Source organism: Ochotona princeps, chromosome 27 (genome assembly GCF_030435755.1).
Source record: "Ochotona princeps isolate mOchPri1 chromosome 27, mOchPri1.hap1, whole genome shotgun sequence".
In the NCBI taxonomy this organism is placed as follows: Eukaryota; Metazoa; Chordata; class Mammalia; order Lagomorpha; family Ochotonidae; genus Ochotona; species Ochotona princeps.
Window position 1 is genome coordinate 27,317,485 of NC_080858.1, and position 20,189 is coordinate 27,337,673.

The 20,189-nt window shown below is 53.7% G+C and overlaps 1 protein-coding gene across 1 annotated transcript in view; it reads right to left on the reverse strand.

Moving 5' to 3' along the window:
* Positions 1-6,321, reverse strand: part of SCAF11 (SR-related CTD associated factor 11) — a 54,447-nt gene extending 48,126 nt beyond the window's left edge. The window contains exons 1-2 of the mRNA XM_058655703.1: positions 6,192-6,321; positions 83-195 (exon numbers count right to left, since the gene is read on the reverse strand). The gene's annotated coding sequence lies outside the window, so the exon portion shown is untranslated. The remainder of the gene's footprint in view (positions 1-82; positions 196-6,191) is intronic.
* Between the last annotated feature and the right edge of the window lie 13,868 nt (positions 6,322-20,189).

A 20,189-nucleotide genomic window follows, 5' to 3' on the forward strand; every position in this document is an offset into this window, starting at 1 on the left:
GCACCTGACCACGTTCTCTGGAGGGTCCGTCCAACCGCGAGGGCACGGCCCTGCGCCTGACTGCCTCCTCCAGACAGCCCACCTGTTAAGGCAGTTGAAGGAGGGATTTGATTCCAACAGAGATTTCGGAGAGGAATCACTATAAACCAACGACACATGTAAGCACTATTACAGACGAAAGGGCACAGAATCCACCTACAACAGGAAAAAAGGGACAATGTTCAAAACATCATTTCTGAAATTTTATTCTGTTTAAACAAGATTTTCAGACCTTACATTAAATAGCTTCAACTACAACAAAGTTTGCTATTTTTGCACAAACACTAAATGTTCCTCTGACTGGTTCCTTAGGAAAGTAACATTGTCATATTGATTCCTTACAAATGGAGACAAGTTTCTATAATAAAACTGATTTTAAAAAGTAATCATTCCCCATAGCAAACAAGCCATCCACTTTTTACTCCAGCTATGCATATAAATCTAAATTTCTTAGACACAAATTCATTCTATTAAATTAACTGAGACGAATATAATTTTACTGTTACATAACAGAGTGTATCTGTCACTGTGACCCCCAAAATTTTACTCTATAAAATATTACTATCCTAACCCAGCTACACCTTACATTAGTTATATACCACATAACCTTAAAAAAAATGTTCTCGCCTCTATTAGCATCAGGCACAGATACGGAATTCTCTCCTAAATGTAATTTTTGTATGTATGTGTGTATGTATCTGAAAGCCAGAATGACCGAGGGAAAGGCAGAGGCGTCTTCCATCTGCTGGCTCACTCCCCAGACAGGCTCAGTGGCAGCCAAGTGCACTACCCTGGACTCCCTCTGCTCCCTAGGCCACCTTCTGCTGCCTTCCCAAGAGCATCCGCCAGGAATCCGACCAGCACCACAGTTTGACACGCTGACCTAACAAGCAGCGAGCCAACACGGAGTGGCACACCAGCAGCCCCTAAATGGGACCCTACAGACACGTACCAGGACCCCCCACGAGGGCTCTGGGCTCCTGTTTTCAGACAGTTTCCCACCACTGCTTGCTAACTAGTCAGAAATCTCACTTAACCCTTACAGCGCCATGTCGCACCTGCCTAAATTAGCTCTGTCTAATGAATGGGTTTCCAGGACCGTTCCTGGAAAGGAGCTTGTCTAAGGGAGTGTATGCCACCGGACTCTCTCCCCAAAACAAACAGGCAAAGCACACTGGCACTGAGCCACAAGGTGAGCAGCTGGCCCAGTGGTTGAAACTAGGTTACCTACACCCCATGCAACAGTGGCTCCACAGAACATTCTAGATAAGAATGTGCACCCTGGGCCTGGCACAATAGCCTAGTGGCGATGAGGATTTTACAGATCAAGTGATAGTGGAATTTCCTAAAGGTGAACTTAATACAAAATACTACAACCTACCTGTTATCAAAAGAATAAAATAACTTAAATGGCAGTAACAGGGGCTGCTACACTAAGTGCGGAAGCACCAACTGTAATGAGACGGTGAATAATTGAGAATCCCTACCACTGTCCAACAGAAACACAATCAAAATCATATGTAAGTCACATACGCAATTTAAGATTTCCTAAAAACTAAAACCATTTTAAAAACCACAAAATTGGCTTAGTTGCTTTATTAATCCGATGTCTACAGTGTTAGCATCTTAACATGTCATCAGCAACATTTACTACATGAAGTGCTCACAGTGTCCTTGTGAGATCTGGTGTGCCTGTACTTGAGCTTGCATTCAACTGGAAGAGGCCCACGTGTGGCTACAGGCCGGGCGACCTGGCCAGACAAGCCCTGTGGTGAGCAACCAAGCAAGAAGCACCCAGCTGCAAGTACTCATGACACCAAATGCAAACAATCCAACAGCAATTAGGATATTCTGAAACTGGATTAAAACAGACTGAAGTACGCACCTGTCCATAAGCAGTACACTTTACACATAAGGACACAAATTCATATAAAAACATGCAGGGTCAACATGGTGGTGCAGCTAAGCCTCTAGGCACAATGCCAGCATCCCACAGGGCACCAGTTCAGGTCCCGGCTGCTCCACTTCCCATACAGGCCCCTGCCTGTGGCCTGGGAGTGCTGTAGAGGATGGCCCAAAGCCTTGGGACCCTGCACCGGCATGGGAGAACCCAGAAGATTGTCCTGGTTCCTGGTTCAGCCTGGCCCAACTCTTGATGCTGCAGCTATGTGGGAAGTAAGCCAGCAGAGAGACTTTCTCTCTGTAAAACAAAAGTTCCCTTCCCCCACTGGAAGATAAGCTGAGGTGGTGACCAGGTGGCCAGTCTCCCTGCTCAGGGTCAGGACGGAGAGGTTGATTCTGTCCCTTCAGGAAGAGGATGGAAGCAGGGGAAACACAGTAACCATCGTAAAGGCAACTTCACCAACCTTCAATCTTTAAAAACTATAAAGGTTCTGGGCCCGGTGGCATGGCCTAGCGACTAAAGTCCTCGCCTTGAACGCGCCAGGATCCCATATGGGCACCGGTTCTAAACCCGGCTGCTCCACTTCCCATCCAGCTCCCTGCTTGTGGCCTGGGAAAGCAGTCGAGGATGGCCCAAAGTTTTGGGACCCTGCACCCGCGTGGGAGACCTGGAAGAGGTTTCTGGTTCGGCGCCTGGCACAATAGCCTAGTGGCGATGAGGATTTTACAGATCAAGTGATAGTGGAATTATCGGCGCGCATCGGCCCGTTGCGGCTCACTTGGGGAGTGAAACATCGGATGGAAGATCTTCCTCTCTGTCTCTCCTCCTCTCTGTATATCCGGCTTTCCAATAATAATAAGATCTTTAAAAAAAAAAAAAACTATAAAGGTTCTGACAGTGAGTTCAAGGGTCTGTTCTGGTAAAGGAGTCTAAAGGATATTACATCAAAAGGCAACACAGAATCCTTTTATCACAGAATAAATTACTGTGGAAACAGACGAACTTGATGGACACCTGCCACTAGGTAGCTAACTTTCTGACTGCAACAGCTACAAAGTTTCATACCGAAAACTCCTAACCCTGAGGTGCGGACCACCCTGCACCTGCCACTTATTCTCAAACAGTTCAAAGGGTAATCTGTACTGTACTTGGAATCTGGCTGGAAGACTCTTATAAAAATGTTATCTACAGGACCCTGCCCCGTAGCCGAGGGCTAAAGTCCTCTTCTTGCGCACGGCAGGATCCTATGTGGGCACTGGTCCTAACCCCAGGGCCCCACTTCCCATCCAGCTCCCTGCTTGTAGCCTGGAAAAGAAGAAGAAGTCGAGGACGGTCCAAAGCCTCGGGACCCTGTACCCATGTGGGAGACCCAGAAGAAGCTCCTGGCTCCTGGCTTCGGACAGGCTCAGCACCGGCCGTTGTGAATCAAGGGACAGAAGATCTTCCTCTCTGTCTCTCCTCTCTGTATACCTGACTTCCCAATAAAAATAAATCTTCAAAAAAAAAAAAGTTACCTACAAAATTCATTAGCAGATAAATGAAGCAGCAACAAATCCATATGAAGAACAATACGCTCTTCCTTTCTCAAGATTAAGTTTTATTGGGCCCGGCGGTGTGGCCTGGCGGCTAAAGTCCTCGCCTTGAACACCGCGGGATCCCATAGGGGCGCCAATTCTACTCCTGGCAGCTCCACTTCCCATCCAGCTCCCTGCTTGTGGCCTGGGAAAGCAGTAGAGAACGGCCCAAAGCATTGGGACCCTGCACCCGTGTGGGAGACCTGGAAGAGGTTCCTGGTTCCCAGCATCGGATAGACGCAGCACCGGCCCGTTGCGGCTCACTTGGGGAGTGAATCATCGGACGGAAGATCTTCCTCTCTGTCTCTCCTCCTCTCTGTATATCTGACTTTGTAATAAAATGAATAAATCTTTCAAAAAAAAAAGATTAAGTTTTATTAACGGAAGCTTTGCAGGGACCAGCACCGTGCAAGCGGGTAACTCCCACTGCGCCTCAGTCACACGGCCACACTGCAGGCGCTCAACAGCCGGTCACTCCCAGCTCTTCCAAAAGAGCCCAAGCACCTGCCGGAGAGGCTGGCAGGCCAGCTGCATCCTACCTGCAAACGCCAGACTTCTCCAGAGCCGCAAACTCACTTCTACAAAACGCGCAAATAAACCCAACACTCTAAGTTTACTACAAAAAGGCAAAATGACGTATAGCACCTGAAGCGGACTGGCTGGCAGACACTGGCTTTCCTGTAGGTATGGGGGTACACCTTCCCAAAGCGCGAGCGCCAGCTTCACTTCCGGCCCAGGTTAGACCTGGGTAAGCACCAACCTGAGGTGACAAGGCACAGTGCCAACAGCCGGCAGGACATCTGCCCCAGGCTCTGCAGGACCACGCCCACTTCCTAATTCTCTGACATTCTTTGGGACCTCACATTCTCCCAGCAAGCTTCCTTTAATGTTGGAAGCCACTGCGGTTTTCTTTCCCTCCAAATCACACTCGCTCCCCGCCCACAGCTGGCATCCTGGCTTCACACACTGCCCGTGCAGTCTACTGCTCACTGCCAATGGACGCTTCCAGCTGAGCCCGCTAGAGCCCCGCACACCCACCCTGTTGTCCTCAACAGAAACCATCTTTAATCTACCCCAGGAGGCCTGCTGAGCCCTTCGGCCCCACCCCACAATTCTCCTCCTACCACCAGCTAAGCTCGGCTTCCTGGCCCACACAAAAGCCCTCCTTCGTGCCCAGCACAGGCCCAGCTCCGCCTGCCCAGCGCAGGGTGGCGTCCAGGGGCAGCAGTCTCCTTCCGCGCTCTGACCACACAGGTGGTGGCGCTCCTCCGAAGACGCGCATTCCTGAATTGAACGGTCCACACGAGGATACAGGCAAGACACAACTACTCCGTTCACAGCAGAAAGAATGTCAACCCACTAAAAACTAAATGCCCAGGACACATCAAGTACTGTCCAGGCATTTAGGGACTGATACACTGATAAACCTTCAAGTTGTGTTCTCATGGGAGTTGCACCAGAGTGAAGAAGACTGTCACAAACTTAAATACATAAATCATGCAATAGTATGTTGGAAAGTCACAGATACTGTGAAGATTAAACACGGAGGAAAAGCGACAGGAATCGGGTCAGTCACACAGGAGCCCCGCGGCTGGAGCGTGGCCCGTGCGGCTGAGTGTCCCCATCGCAGTCCCTGGGGATCTCTGTGGGTCTTTACAGGTTACCCTGGACTTGTCTGCAGCTAAGCACAGCCAAAAGTTACAGGACCAACAGAATGACGGCAAACTTTAACTCTGGCCTCCTGTCAGTGCTGTTCACCGTCGGCAAGACCAGGCGTAAACCAAGAACAAGACACCCGCCAACTCGGGTTCCGCGCACGGAGAGGGGCCCGCGCCCTGGTGCACCGAGCCAGCCCGGCGGCAGGCCCGCTCCCCGGAAGGCGCTCGGGGAGGCAGCGCAGGCCGGCTCCGGGACGCCGCGGCCATTTGGGGCCCGGACCGAAAGATGCACCCCCGCCACCCCCAACACACACACTCCCTTTCTGATAAACAAATCTTGACGTCAGGGCAGAGCTTACAGGCGGAAGTTACGAGGAGCGCTAACCCTCTCAGTCCCTTCGGTGACGATTCTGCAACTTGTGCTCCCAGGTATAAAGCCCACGGGACTTTCCTAAAACCGAAACTGGCCTGCGACGACGAGCTGCGGCAGGCGGCAGGGGCTCCGAGCGGCCCGAGCGCCGACGTGCCGAGCGCGGCCTCCCAGCCTGCCGGCCCCTCCCGGACGCAGCTCTGCGCTCTCCGCGACACGTTTGCAGGCGGCGCAAACTTGGGGCGCCACGCCAGGCCCCTGCCCCCCAAACCCAAAGCACGGCGGGGCACCTGCGGACGCCGCAGCACGCCGCCACGGCGAGAACCACCAAGTTGTTAAAGACGCGGCGGGAACTCGGGCTCCCCGACAGGACAGCTTCCCACCAAGCGACCCCGCGCGGCGCCGCACCGGGCGCCCCAACTTTCCCGCGGCGGACCGGAGCCCACGGCCGGCGAGCGGCTGCCGCGGGAGCACAGGCCGGGCCGAGCGCGCAAAGTTTGGCTCCGCGACAAAAGCCCGGCGCCCGGCGCGGCCGGCGGGGCGGGAGCGGGGCCTGCCGAGGCCCGGGCCGGGCCGCGCGCCGGGCCGAGGCCGCAGCCCCAACTGGGCGCCGCGCCGGGCTCCCCCGCGGCCGCCCGCGTGCTTACCTCGGGCCCGGGCTCCCGAGCTCGGCCCTGCGCCCGCGGCTGCGTGCGGACGCCCGAGCAGGCGCGGGCGAGGCGGCGGCCCGGCTGCGCGCTCCCTCCCGGCGCCGCGCTGACGCCGCCCGCACCGGCCTCTTCCCGCCGGGCCGCACCCGCCGCGCGCCGCCGGGGGGCGCCCGCGAGCCGCCGGGGCGGGGCCACGCCTTGCGCCGGCGCGGGCTGCTGGGAGGCGCGCAGGCGCGGGCGGGCGCGCAGGCGCGGGGAAAGAACTCGTGTCGCGTGGACGAGCTCAGCCCTGCACCTGACCACCGGAGCTCCCTCCTGCACACGCGGCGTCTTCGTGATGTCTACCCAGTGGCGACTGGCTACACTTTGTTTCAGAATTTTGCAAGTTACGATAAGCGCGTGCCTGCCCCTCTCATCACCCACACTTTAGTATCACCCTTAGAAAACACAGGCGGGGGCGTCATCAAACAGCCTCTAGCTGAAAGCCCAGCCCGTGTCCCACACTTGGAGTGGCACCTCCAGAAATGACTACTACAAGTAGACAGGAAATAAAAAGCAGATTCAGGGGCCCAGCGGCGTGGCCTAGCAGCTAAAGTCCTCGCCTTGAAAGCCCCGGGATCCCACATGGACGCCGGTTCTAATCCCGGCAGCTCCACTTCCCATCCAGCTCCCTGCTTGTGGCCTGGGAAAGCAGCAGAGGATGGCCCAAAGCATGGCCATTGCAGCCACTTCGGGAGTGAATCATTGGACGGGAGATCTTCCTGTCTCTCTCTCCTCCTCTCTGTATATCTGCCTTTCCAATAAAAATAAATAACTCTTAAAAAAAGAAGAAGAAAGAAACTCCGGTGTGGAGAGCATTCCGAGGGCATGGCTTGAGTGGCTTTGAGTGGCTGTGGATACTGCTGGTTCCACTGCTCTCATTGGTTCCCGCTGCATCCACTCACCCAGACACTTGCTGCCAAAGCTTGGCCAGGAGTTGTGCAACCCGTTCTACTCCCCATCTTACATGGTACTCGATGTCCTCTGCAAGCCCAAATGAGCTGGTTGTCATGTCCCCCTTAGGCACCTTGGCATGCGGCCCACTGCATACGCACCAGCAATCGAAGAAGTCCAGTCCTGACACATGCATTCCAAGGCTAGACCACAAATCCTATGATTCTCCCCAAGGCTGGAGTGTTGGGTCCAGTGAGCCAGTTGGGGATTCCCCCCAAGAAACCTCATCTGGGGTGATTACAGACTAACTTTCGCATGTGCCAACCAGTATAGGGTCTAGTTCAGTCTGTCACCCCATCAGCCCATGCACACACTGGCAATTGCAATTGCCTGGTAAGTTCTGTCCCCAGCCAAATGTCTTCATGCAAAATGATGGATGCTGCGGCCCAGCCCAGCATGCCACAGACCTGGCCCTTGTACACACTGGCCGGACAATGGCCTAGTTGGGGCAGCTTCTAATAGTTCTCACCAGGGCCTCCCCAGCCCCGGTTCCTGTGTGTGCCAGTATATACAGCAAACTAGTCTGATCCATGCCGTATACAACCACCCCACCCCGTAATCCAGTGCCAATGGGTCTGCCACCTTGTCCACCTGGCCCGCCCCCAGCCCTGGCTCTCATGTGCACCAGCAGGAGCTGTAGCCCAGCAGAGGCGTGCCCACAGTTTTCAGTAGGAGGCCCAGTCCCCATCCAGGATCTTGCACTTTCCAAGGAGTACTGTGATGCAGTCTGACATGACTTGCACCCTGTCCTGGCACTTGCTCACAGGTGCTCCAAACATTAGCCCTCGCATGCAACAGCAGATGCAGTGGCCTGGTCTAGCCTGGCCCTCCTGCAAACCAGCTCACACATAGGCTGACAGATGTCGCAGCCCTGCCCACTTCTGCTCCAGCTCCCTGCTGACGGCCTGGGGAAGCAGCAGAGGATGGTCCTTGCCTCGCTCCTTGCAGAGCCACAAGCAACAAACAGCTCTGCCACTTTCCAACGCCCTCTCCTAGCACACAGTGCAAATGAGCAGGTGCACAGCCAGCACTCGGCCCGCCAGGAGTGGCTCCCCTCACTGCTTTCCTGGCCTCTCCTGAATGACTGCCCATGACACAGGGACACGGGGGCCCTGCGTCACCTGGGTGCTGGTGGAGGAAGGCCAGCCAGGCCACACCTGTTCTCTGGCCAGCAGTGCTGGACACAGAGGATCCCGTGTTCTCTACACCCATCTCTGCCAGTCTCCAGCACATCACAGCAAGTACTGCTCCTGCCCTCACTCTGCCCCCCACGCGCCCTCCCCTGCTGAATGAACAGGCTCTCCCTCTCGTGCCCCATGCCAGCTGACACTTCTGGGCATGTTCAGACAGCCTCGTGGAAGCAGGCTCCTGCCACACAGCCCTCAGGACTGCAGGAGGCTGAGGGCAGCAAGGGGTCCCCTGACACACTCCAGGGCCAGCCAGGTGGCAAGGTCCTTCCAGGCCATGTGGAATAGGCAGGCACACTTGGTACCCCCACAAGACGCAGCCAGGAGCCCAGAAGTGCCATGGGCCGTGAGTGGGGCAGGGGTTTATGACATGTCACAGAAGGGTCAAGGGTCCTGCAGCTGGCCAAGTTTATCTGGAGATGGCACTCACGGTCCCGAGGCGGAGGCTTAGGGCCACACTGATCTCTGCAGGAGCTGATAGGAGCGAGCCCTTCGTTGCTGCATGATGCTCACCCGTCCTGGCTGTGGGGACTGCCCTGCCGTCCAGTGCTGGGCCCAGCCCTGCGTTGTCCTGCATGGTCTGCTCTCGGGCTCCCCCTAAGAATTGGATCCTGTCTTGCTGACAGGCAGCATGGGGGTTCAGTTCCCCTTGGGTTCAGTGGGCTGCGTTGCTGTCAGGTGGCGTTGCGAGGTCAGATTTAGGCAACGCATTTTTAACTGACAATATTCTCAAGTTACGATAGCTTCTGCAGGAAGGAGCCCCATGAAAAGTAGAAGGGCAGCTGTAGAGAGATGAACAAAGGAAACGGCAAATGGTTCGCCAATCTCATCAGACATGCTTTGGTTGATTCATCAACAGTCTATCCTTTTAGACCCTTTTCTATGTGCTTACATAAATACTTATGCAAACTGCTGTTTGACCATTTGCTTTTTGATTCAACAATGATAGGGCGACATCCTAAATAGATCAGCTTGCTGTCTGTGTGATACTGCCCCCTAGAGGACTCTGTTTGCCCTCTTGCTTGCTTTTAATAAAAGAAGGGATGAAGGAAGTCAGAAGGGACAGAGGGGATTGGCTATGTTGCGAACGCCCGCAGTGGTGGGGTCGGGGCCAGGCAAAAGCCAGGATCCCCGTGGCAGGGGTTCACTGGACCCTCACCTGCTGCCTCCAAGGGTGCCCGTCAGCGAGGGAGTCCAACCTGGAACACGGAGTCCCAGGGAGTGCGAGCTGCATTTCAGCCAAGCCTGCCCTACCTGCAACACTTGGATGGGTGTGCTGCTGTGAATTACTGGCAGCTTGTCTCTCCTATTCTGGCTGCGTATATTATATGGTGAATAGCCAGGACTTCAGCTTCAGAACATAAACAAAGGTTTATTATGAAAAATGCATTATAAAAGTGGAGAACAAGTCAACCAAGATTAAGAAGAGCTATTTGCAAATGGACAGTGCCTTCAACTTCTGGTATCACTAAAAATATCGTGGGGGGCAGGCATGATGACCTAACAGCTAAGTCCCCGCCTTACGTGTACCGCGATCCCATATGGGTCCTGGTTTGTGTCCCATCTGTTCCATGTCCTGTCCAGCTTCTGTCTGTGGCCTGGGAGAGCAGTCGAGGACAGCACAAAGCTCTGGGAGCCTGTACCCGTGTGGGAGACCTGGAAGAAGCTCCTGGCTCCTGGCTTCAGACTGGAGGAGCTCTGGCCATTGTGGTCACCTGGAGAATGAACCAGCGGACAGAAAATCTTTCTCTATATCTCCCGTCCTCTCTGTAAATCTGTCTTTCCCTGTTCTGGACATTTCATATAAACAGAACCACAACTATGTTTTCAATATTCATGTCACAAGATTTTTTTTAAGATTTATTCATTTTATTACAAAGTCAGATATACAGAGAGGAGGCATGTTCAAGGGAAGGACTTTAACCACTACGCTATTATGCCGGGCCCATGCTAAATATTGTAAGATGGGGTCTGGCGGCCTGGCCTAGCGGCTAAAGTCCTCGCCTTGAAAGCCCCGGGATCCCATATGGGCGCCGGTTCTAATCCCGGAAGCTCCACTTCCCATCCAGCTCCCTGCTTGTGGCCTGGGAAAGCAGTTGAGGACGGCCCAAAGCTTTGGGACACTGCACCCTCCCTGCACCCGCGTGGGAGACCTGGAGGAGGTTCCTGGTTCCCGGCTTCGGATCGGCACAGCACCGGCCCGTTGTGGCTCACTTGGGGAGTGAATCATTGGACGGAAGATCTTCCTCTCTGTCTCTCCTCTCCTCTGTATATCTACCTTTCCAATAAAAATAAATAAATCTTTTTTAAAAATAGACTCCCTGTTAAAAAACTATTTAGCATTACTTTGTTTCTTCTTATTGTTGAATAATATTCCGTTGTATATGTGCTCTACTTTTTATTGATCTGTCCACGATGTAAATGCGAGTTGCACCACTTGTAGCTATTGCCATAATGCTGTTAGAGCGGTCGTCTGCCCGCTCTGTGTGGACGGCTGCCTCGGTGTCCCTCGAGAGCACACCTCGGAGGGGACCTGCTGGGTCGTTTGCTAACTCTGCAGCTGACGTTTCGGGGAACTGCCGAAACACTTTTCCAAAGCAGCTGCACCACTTGGCATTCTTGCCAGCGGCACACGGGGGCTCCAATTTTCCCGCGTCCTCAACAATATTCGTAATCGTGTGTGCCTCTGATGAAGGCATTCTGTGGAGAGTAAATTGACATCCCATCTTGGTTTAATCTGGCCTTTGCTGGTAGCTAATAACATTGGACACATCTTCATGTACTTTTTGGCTGCTCATGTATCTTCTTGGAAAAAATTCCTTCTTGGAATATTTGACAATTTCCGTTGGAGTGTTCATATTTGTGCTGAGTTGCAATAAATCTCAACTTATCCTATATTTGCTTTGCAAATATTTGCTCCCATTCTAGGGACCACCTTTGTTTTTATCATGTTATATTTTATTACAATTTCATGTTTTAAATGTTTTACTTATTTGAAAGTCAGAGAAAGGAGAGGGAAGGGTCTCTTCCTTCCGCTGGTTTGCTCCTCAAGTGGCCTCACGCCCAGGCCTGGGCAAGCTGACGCCACAAGCCAGAAGCGTCTCCCAAACACTTGGGCCATCTTCCGCTGCTTTTTCCAGGCAACCAGTAGGGAGGCAGATTGGAAATGCAGCAGCCAGGACGTAAACCAACACGCATATGAGATGCCAGCAATACGGGTGGCAGTTCAGCACATCTATCACAACACTGGCCCCAACATGTAATTTCTGATTAACATGTAACACCTGTACATGTATTGCATCACATGCATACAGCATAACCCTATGAATCAGGGCCATCAGCCTGCCCCACCCTGGCTCATGATTTTTTCTGGAAGCTTCCTAGTTGCAGGCTTCACAGTTAGGTCGCTTTTGGAGCAGGATGAAGCGTGGGCCCGAGCGCCAGTCTTCGGCATGTGGCTATTGCTGTTGCCACTTACACGGAGAATCACCTTTCTCCAGGTACGCCTCGCGAGTCGTCGGCTGCTGCAGGTGCTCGAACTCTGGGCACTGTACTCTGTCACACAGGCCTGTAACTGTTTGTGTGCTGTAACTCTGTATTATAACCTGAAATCAGTTCCTGCGGTGCCTCCAGCTGTGTTCTTTATCACAGACTGGACTACTTGGGGACTTACATACCTCCCTATTTAGGATTTTTAATCTCACTCTTCAAAGAATTCCATTGGTGTTTTAATGAGCCTATACATCTCTTTGATCTCTTTGGACAGTATGGGCATTTTAACAAAATTAATTCTCGCAGTCCATGAGTGTGGGAGGGCTACCCATTTTTTGCTTTGTCTTCCTGAACTTGGCTCCATCTTCTTGGTATGTACTGTGAAGCACAAATTGCCAGACTACATCCCACGGGACACCTGGGACAGCAGAGGCCTGTGGGACCTGTTGAGAAGAGGGAAGAGGAGGCCAAGGGCCTCTCCCCGGAGTGCACTCCTGCCCCGTGAGTCCTTGGCTGTGCTTCCGTGCCGCCCTGGTACATGGTGAACAGCTGTGCTTCATTAGCCTAGTATCCTAGATCAAAGCAGTGCTCCTTATCAATATCTCACACCATTGGTGCTTTGCTCCCGGTACCTTGGCAACGCTCCTGGAACTCCCTGCTTGCACACAGGTGACAGGAGTTGTATATCACACCTGATCATTGATATGATATGATTAAAATCATAGATATGATTTTAATTATTCTTTGATTGTTTATGGGGTTGTAGAGCCTGTACTTGTAGGACGATTTAATATTTGAAACTTCTGTCTTGGATCTTTATATTTTTTCCTTTTTGATGTATTTCTCCCATCAAGTGTTAGATAAGGTATAGATACAAAAATGTGGCAGGAATGTATTAGTCATTAGTAGGTAACTGCATGTGCCGTGGCCTTGGACTCCAGAGTCACCCAATGGCTACTACTGAAGAATGAATAATGGCTTGTTTTGACGAAACCAATGAAAGTATCTCACAGAATTATCTTTAAGAACACCTGGTTGACCGTGAAGTAAAAAATAAAATAAACAAATATCTGTGCACGCCCACTTAGTCCCGAGGTTAAAAATAGAACAATCAAACATGTGTGCAGAAGTCACTTCTTGAGTTGTTGGTCACTTGTTGACCAAGTGACCGTGTCCGCGTCTCTTTTGGCCGACTCCACACACCCGTCTCAAGCCCCGGACTCGCTGCAGCTGGCCCCCGGCAACTACCCTTGCTGAAAACCTCCAGTCACAGACACCCGGCCGTGTCCTCGAGCTTGCCAACCCCTCACCGTGTTGGTGCCAGCAGGTCCCCACGATGCCACAAAGGGTGTTCTTTCTGCTCCTAGTTCGGGGAATATTTTTATCCTGTGTGTTGTATTTGTCATTTGAGCATATGTCAATCCAATCATGTCATTTTTTGTTTTATTCTAGTGGTACTAGCACCTTGTACTTCAGGGTAAGTCATCACTTCTTTATTTCTTTCCACATCCCCCTGTAGTGGTTATTTCTCATTCATTCTATTTGTGTACTAACTGTAATTGATTATTTTCCAAATTAAATATTTTTAAGTGGTTTTAATTTCAAATTCATTTAGTCTTTGTGCTTTCTATAGTAATGTAAAATCTTAATGACAGTTTAAGAAAATATTACTATTTGAGAGCCAGAGTCACTGAGAGAATTTTTTTTTATTAGTAAAGATTTGTTTGTTTATTTTTATTGGAAAGTCAGATTTACAGAGACAAATAGAGACAGAGATCTTCCATCTGCTGGTTCACTCTCCAAGTAGCCACAATGGGTGGAGCTGAGCCAATCTGAAGCCGGGAGCCAGCAGTGTCTTCTGGGTCTCCCACGTGGGTGCAGGGTCCCAAGGCTTGGGCCGTCCTCGACTGCTTTCCTAGGCCACAAGCAGGGAGCTGGATGGGAAGTGGAGCAGCTGGGACATGAGCCGGCACCCCTGTGAGATCCCAGAGCATGTAAGGCGAGGACTTTAGCCACTAGGCTACTGTACTGGGCCCTAGAAAGAGGTTTTATCAACTCCCCAGATGCCCACACAAGCAAAGCTGGAGCAGGCTGAAGCCAAAACCCTATCGTGTCTACCGCATCAGTGACAGGGACCCAGATGTTTGAACAACCATCTGCTGGCACACAAGAGCACAAAGCCGGGATGGAGAGCAGGACTGGGTCCTGGGCCTGGACGTGCACATCCCAAAAGGCACCCTAACCACTAACCCAGCTGCCTACCTCCAAATACAGTGTTTGCTTAAACACTGACATTCAAGAAATACATTCAGAACCCCTTTAGAACACATCTGCATGTTATTTTTTAAAAGATTTATTTCGTTTTTATTGGAAAGGCAGATATAGAGAGAGGAGGAGAGACTGAGACGAAGATCTTCCCATCCATTGATTCACTCCCCAGGTGGCCGCAACGGCTGGAGCTGAGCTGATCCGAAGCTGGGAGCCAGGAACTTCCTCCTGGTCTCCCACACGGGTGCAGGGTCCCAAGGCTTTGGGCCATCCTCGACTGCTTTCCCAGGCCACAATCAGGGAGCTGGATGGGAAGTAGGGCTGCCAGGATTAGAACCAGTGCCCATGGACCTGGCGGCGTGGCCTAGCGGCTAAAGTCCTCGCCTTGAAAGCCCCGGGATCCCATATGGGCGCCAGTTCTAATCACGGCAGCTCCACTTCCCATCCAGCTCCCTGCTTGTGGCCTGGGAGAGCAGTCAAGGATGGCCCAATGCGTTGGGACCCTGCACCCGCGTGGGAGACCTGGAAGAGGTTCCTGGTTCTCGGCATCGGATAGGTGCAGCACCGGCCGTTGCGGCTCACTTGGGCAGTGAATCATCGGACGGAAGATCTTCCTCTCTGTCTCTCCTCCTCTCTGTATATCTGACTTTGTAATAAAATAAATAAATCTTTAAAAAAAAAAGAACCAGTGCCCATATGGGATCCTGGCATGTTCAAGGTGAAGACTTTAACCACTATGCTATCGCGCCGGGCCCACACATATTCATTTTAAACAAGATGTATTCATCTATTTGAAAGGCAGAGTCACAGAGAGAAAAGGGGAGAGACAGAAAAAAAAAAAAGAGATCTGGACTAGCGCAGGCTAATCCACTGCCTGCAGTCCCAGCATCCCACATGGGCACCAGTTAGGGTCCTGCTTGCCCCACTTCCAGTCCAGCTTCCTGACTATGGCCTGGGAGAGCAGCAGGAGGTAACCCACGTTCTTGGTCTCCTGCACCCATGTGGAGGAGCTCCAAGAAGACTTTACTGGCACCTGGCTTTGGAGCAGCCCCTCCAGCTGTTGTGGCATCTGGGAAATGAACCAGCAGATACAAGATCTGTCTCTCTCTCTGAACCCTTGCCTTTAAAAATAAACCTTTAAGGGCCCGGCACAGTAACCTAATGGCTTAATCCTCACCTTGTATCCGCTGGGATCCCATATGGGCACAGGTTCACACCCCAGCTGCTCCATTTCCCCTCCAGCTCCTTGCACGTGGCCTGGGACAGCAGTAGAGGATGCCCCAAAGCCTTGGGCTCCTGCACTTGCGTTGGAGATTTGAAGAAGCTCCTGGCTTCTGGTTTCGGATCGGCTCAGCTCAGGCCATTGCGGCCACCTGGGGAGTGAACCAGCAGATGGAAGATCTTTCTGTTTCTCCTTCTCTCTCTAAATCTGACTTTCCAATAAAAATAAATAAATCTTTAAAAAAAATCATCATTGGTTCAGTAGCTTTACAGAAACGCCGTCTAGTAAAGTGGAAACTAACTGAAGCTCTCATCTGAGTGCGAGGGAGCAGGAAGAGAAGCCAACCGAGCACTGATTACCACTGCGGAAATCAAGTGTGTCACTTTCTTAATTTCTCCATTACAGGAAAATTGATCCAAATTCAATCCACATTGCTTGGTAGGCCTTCTATTGAACAGTATATAACCCGTCTACCACGCGTTTAGTGTGTTCTTTCAACAAGGAAATGTGGTCCTTTCATCTTCTTACAATTTAAATCATATTCTTTAATTTTCTAAAACATGTCAAATACCAACAGCCTGTGGCTGCTTATAAAATATTCATTCCAAAATTATTCAATAAAAAAATCCGAGCAGCAGCTGGGCTCATAAATAATTTAGCGAATGGAATGCTGACATGATCTCCTGTGGCAGCCGGGCACAGAGCTGGGACAGGTGGAAGAATTCCCATGGAGCCAGGCTTCAGCACCAGGCCTGGTCACTTCCACATGGCAGTGCAGGTCACTGCCCGGGGACTCTAGAAGCATCCCCCAAACCCAGTAGCTGTGTCTGCAGCTTCTCACGTGTGATGGAGTCCTGCCTGGAACTGCTGGGTAGAGAAGTACAAGTCACTGGACTCTAACTCTTCCAACCTCTACTCTAGGCTTACAAGTGCAGTGGCAGCACACCAGGCAGAAAGGGCAGTGTCCGAGAGGCTGAGACGCAGGGTGTGTGCCCACGCTGTGCTCTGGTGGGCATCCCTCCTCCAGCGCTCCATGTGCCTTTACACTGCAATGACAGGCCAGGTGGGAGAAGGGGGGCTTCCTTCCTCGAGAAAGGGGCCAGCTGAAGGTGCTCGGGCTAGCAAGGCTCATTGAGAGCAGAAAGCAGACACTCGGGAGTAGAGCAGGCAAACCCCAAGGACCGAGCGGCCACCAGCCAGGCCGTGGCCACCGTGGCCACCCTCCCCGCAGCCTTGGAGTTCTGGATGCTCCCTGCTCCCCATCGAGGTGTTCATTGGGAAACTTGTCCTTCCACCGCAGGTCTCCACTTCCACTGTGAGGTTCCTGCGATCACCCCACACATGCAAACGCAGCTGCTCTTCATCTGCCGGAGCCGAAGCCGAGGAGAAGCACTGTTTCTTAGGGTGAGCCATGGCGTGTGCCTCCCTCACAGCCAGCACACGCGCCAGCTCCTCGTGAGGCGTGGCGGCCCACTTCTGCAGGTGGGCAGAAGCATTCCCCAGGACCTGCGCCATGCGGCCACCCCAGCTGCACACAGCCGATGTGACAAAGGCCTGTGCTCTGAAGGTGCTGATAAGAAGACAGACTGTGGGGACTCGGTACAAAATACACGGAACGGCTGCTGACAGAAATGATATTCCGAATATGAGTCAAGGGACAATAACATAGCTCCTAAGAAGTTAAAAGCCATGTGTGCACAAAGCTCAGCTCGCTTTCTCCTTAGGGAGTGATGAGGCGAGGCTTCCGCGTCAGCTCTGCAGGCTCTGCCGATGGTTCCCCAGCGTGCTCCTCACCGGCCCTGCGTCGGGAGCTGGTGGCTCGGCAGCCTCACAGATTGGCCCATCTGTGACGTGTGGGAGGGTACCTCTCGTTGGTACTCTGGATGGCTGGTTTCCTGGTGACCTCTTGGCCGTGAGTCATCTGCACCAGGCAGCCTGCAGTGACTACAGTGAACCCTGACAGCCAAGCTGAGAGGGGACGAGGCTCGCTGTCACTTGCAGTTCTCAGGGTTCCCGGCCTGAGAGCTGCCGCCCATGGGCTCACCCTCTGGTGTGGGCAGCAGGAGGCATGCCGAGGCTGGAGCAGGGGCAGACCAGCCATCAAGCAGAGAAGGCAGCACATCCACCAGAAGTCAACTGGCACAGAGCACCGCAGCCACTGCAGCCTGTCTGCCCAGAGGTCAGCCCTGTCGGCAACACAGCTGGCTCATGCCTCTACCCTGTAGACACCACACAGGAGCTGTTCTGACTGCAGCCCATCCCGCCTTGCTATGAACAGCTGCCAGACTTTCTGTAGCCTCTGGTTTGTGAAAATTTTTAATATATTTTAGAGGCAAAGAGATGTCACAGGCTTGAACTCCTGGGCTGCTCTTTGGCTCTGCTGTCGGTAGGTGGCAGCACGGCTTTGTTCACTGTTGAGATTGGAAGGCGCTTGCCCGTGAGAATACAGCTGTCCTGTCTCCTGGGCACCGTTCTGCCTTTGCAGGACTGTCCTGTGCCCTGGGCACCGTTCTGCCTTTGCAGGACCGTCCTGTGCCCTGGGCACCGTTCTGCCTTTGCAGGACCTTCAAAGTGAGTCGTGTGACACTTTATCTTATCAAAGCTAGGCTGGAGCTATGCCGCTGAAATCCTACACAAAAGTGACTTTCTCTCCTTCTCTGCGGGCAGTGCTGGCTCATAGATATCATGTATAAACCTTAATTCTTCTTCCATCTCATCCAGGACATGTGGTTCCCTCCGTTACGGTAGATACTGGTGGGAACAGGCAGCAGCTGGGCCTCTGAGGGCAAGCTATTGTGTATTCACTGTGCCATGCACAGGAACAAGTGTACACATAATGCAACATATCCCTGCAGGCACACACGTACACACATGTGTACATAGCATGACAGACACCCCACATGCATTCCCAGAGCGGCCAAGTGTACACGTGCAGGGAGAAGCACCGTGCTAACCATGATACAGCCTGCCCAGCCACTTCCGCAAACACTCGTCCCAGGGGTCCACGGGACACACCATGACACAGCCTGCCCAGCCACTTCCACAAACACTCGTCCCAGGGTTCCATGACACAAGCAGGGAGCTGGAGGGGAAGTGGAGCTGCCGGGACTAGAACTGGCACCCATATGAGATCCCAGTGCGTTCAAGGCCAGGACTTTTGCCATCAGGCTGTGTCTGTCTCTTACACAGAACAATTCCTGCCAAGCAAGATATGGCTAGTAATTAGAATTCAGGCAGAAGGCACACATCCCAAATGTGAGCACCTATGTTCAGGTCCTGCCTGTGCTCCAGATCCGTTTCCACTAGGAAGTGGGCAGCACCGGGAGGGGTGGGGGGCTCAGCGCCTGGGATCTGCCAGTCACATCGCAGACTCGCCTTACTGGCCCCCCAGTCTAGCCTGAAGATGTACTGGCAGCCACTGGCATGTCGGGAGTGAACCAGAGGATGGGGGTCACTTTGTCCCCCGTCTCTCAAATATGTAAAAAAGACTTCAAAAATTTTTGACTTAAACACAGAAAAAGTATTGCCCTAATCCTATCTTCCTTCAAGTCAGTATTTTTGTCTACTTTTGAGCTTTTAATAGATTCTTGGGCAGAAGGAAGTTGAGGGGGTGTCCAGGAGTCCCCCAGCATCCAGGGGGCAGGGTCTCGCATCCTCCAGCGCCTGGGGGAGCATGCAGCACAGTACCCCCTCCACAGCGGCGTTTACTGTCCTTTGCACAGTGGTGGGGGGTTCCCTAGTCTTGGCTGGTTTGCTCTCTCAGGGGCTTCAGGGATGATACGCACTCGACAACGGAAGGGCAGGCAACAATACAAGGAGCTCGGCTCCTGGTTTTAAGGACACTAGGCTCAAGTGAAATGGGGACCCGCCCACCTCCGCAGGTGGGCTGCTGCCATGTTGACATTAGTTCTGCCCAGAGCCGTACACAGGTCTGTAAGTGTGCAGTCCCGCCACTCACACTCCCGATTTACACTCTAGTAGTTCCACGGGTTCCATGTCAGGTGGCCCTGACTGGGCACCTGTCCATCTCAGCCGGCCAGCATGAAGTCACTCCGCCATGGAGGTACGGAGATGCTCTGTCCCCGGCCAGGGGGTGCTCGGCCACTGAGGTGCACCGCGCCACGCGTGACCCGCATCTCAGCAGGGCCCACGGAAGGACGCAGGACATAAAGTCGCGGCGAAAGGGGAACTGCGACTCACCGGGCCGTGCCGTGCCGTGCCGTGCCGTGCCGAGGGCGCAGAGAGCTGCCGGTGTGTGGGGCGGCGGCGCGGCCTGCAGCCTTGGGCCGGAGCCCGCCTGGGCCGGAGCCCGCCTGGGCCGCCGAGCCGTGCCTGGGCCGGAGCCCGCCTGGGCCGGAGCCTGCCTGGGCCGCCGAGCCTGCCTGGGCCGCCGAGCCCGCCTGGGCCGGAGCCCGCCTGGGCCGGAGCCTGCCTGGGCCGCCGAGCCGTGCCTGGGCCGGAGCCCGCCTGGGCCGGAGCCTGCCTGGGCCGCCGAGCCGTGCCTGGGCCGGATCCCGCCTGGGCCGGAGCCTGCCTGGGCCGCCGAGCCCGCCTGGGCCGGAGCCCGCCTGGGCCGCCGAGCCGTGCCTGGGCCGGAGCCCGCCTGGGCCGGAGCCTGCCTGGGCCGCCGAGCCCGCCTGGGCCGGAGCCGTGCCCGGGCCGCCGAGCCCGCCTGGGCCGGAGCCCGCCTGGGCCGCCGAGCCCGCCTGGGCCGGAGCCGTGCCTGGGCCGGAGCCCGCCTGGGCCGCCGAGCCTGCCTGGGCCGCCGAGCCCGCCTGGGCCGCGGGACGCCCAGCCGCCGGCTTCCCCACCGGTCCGTGCCGCCGCGGTCCG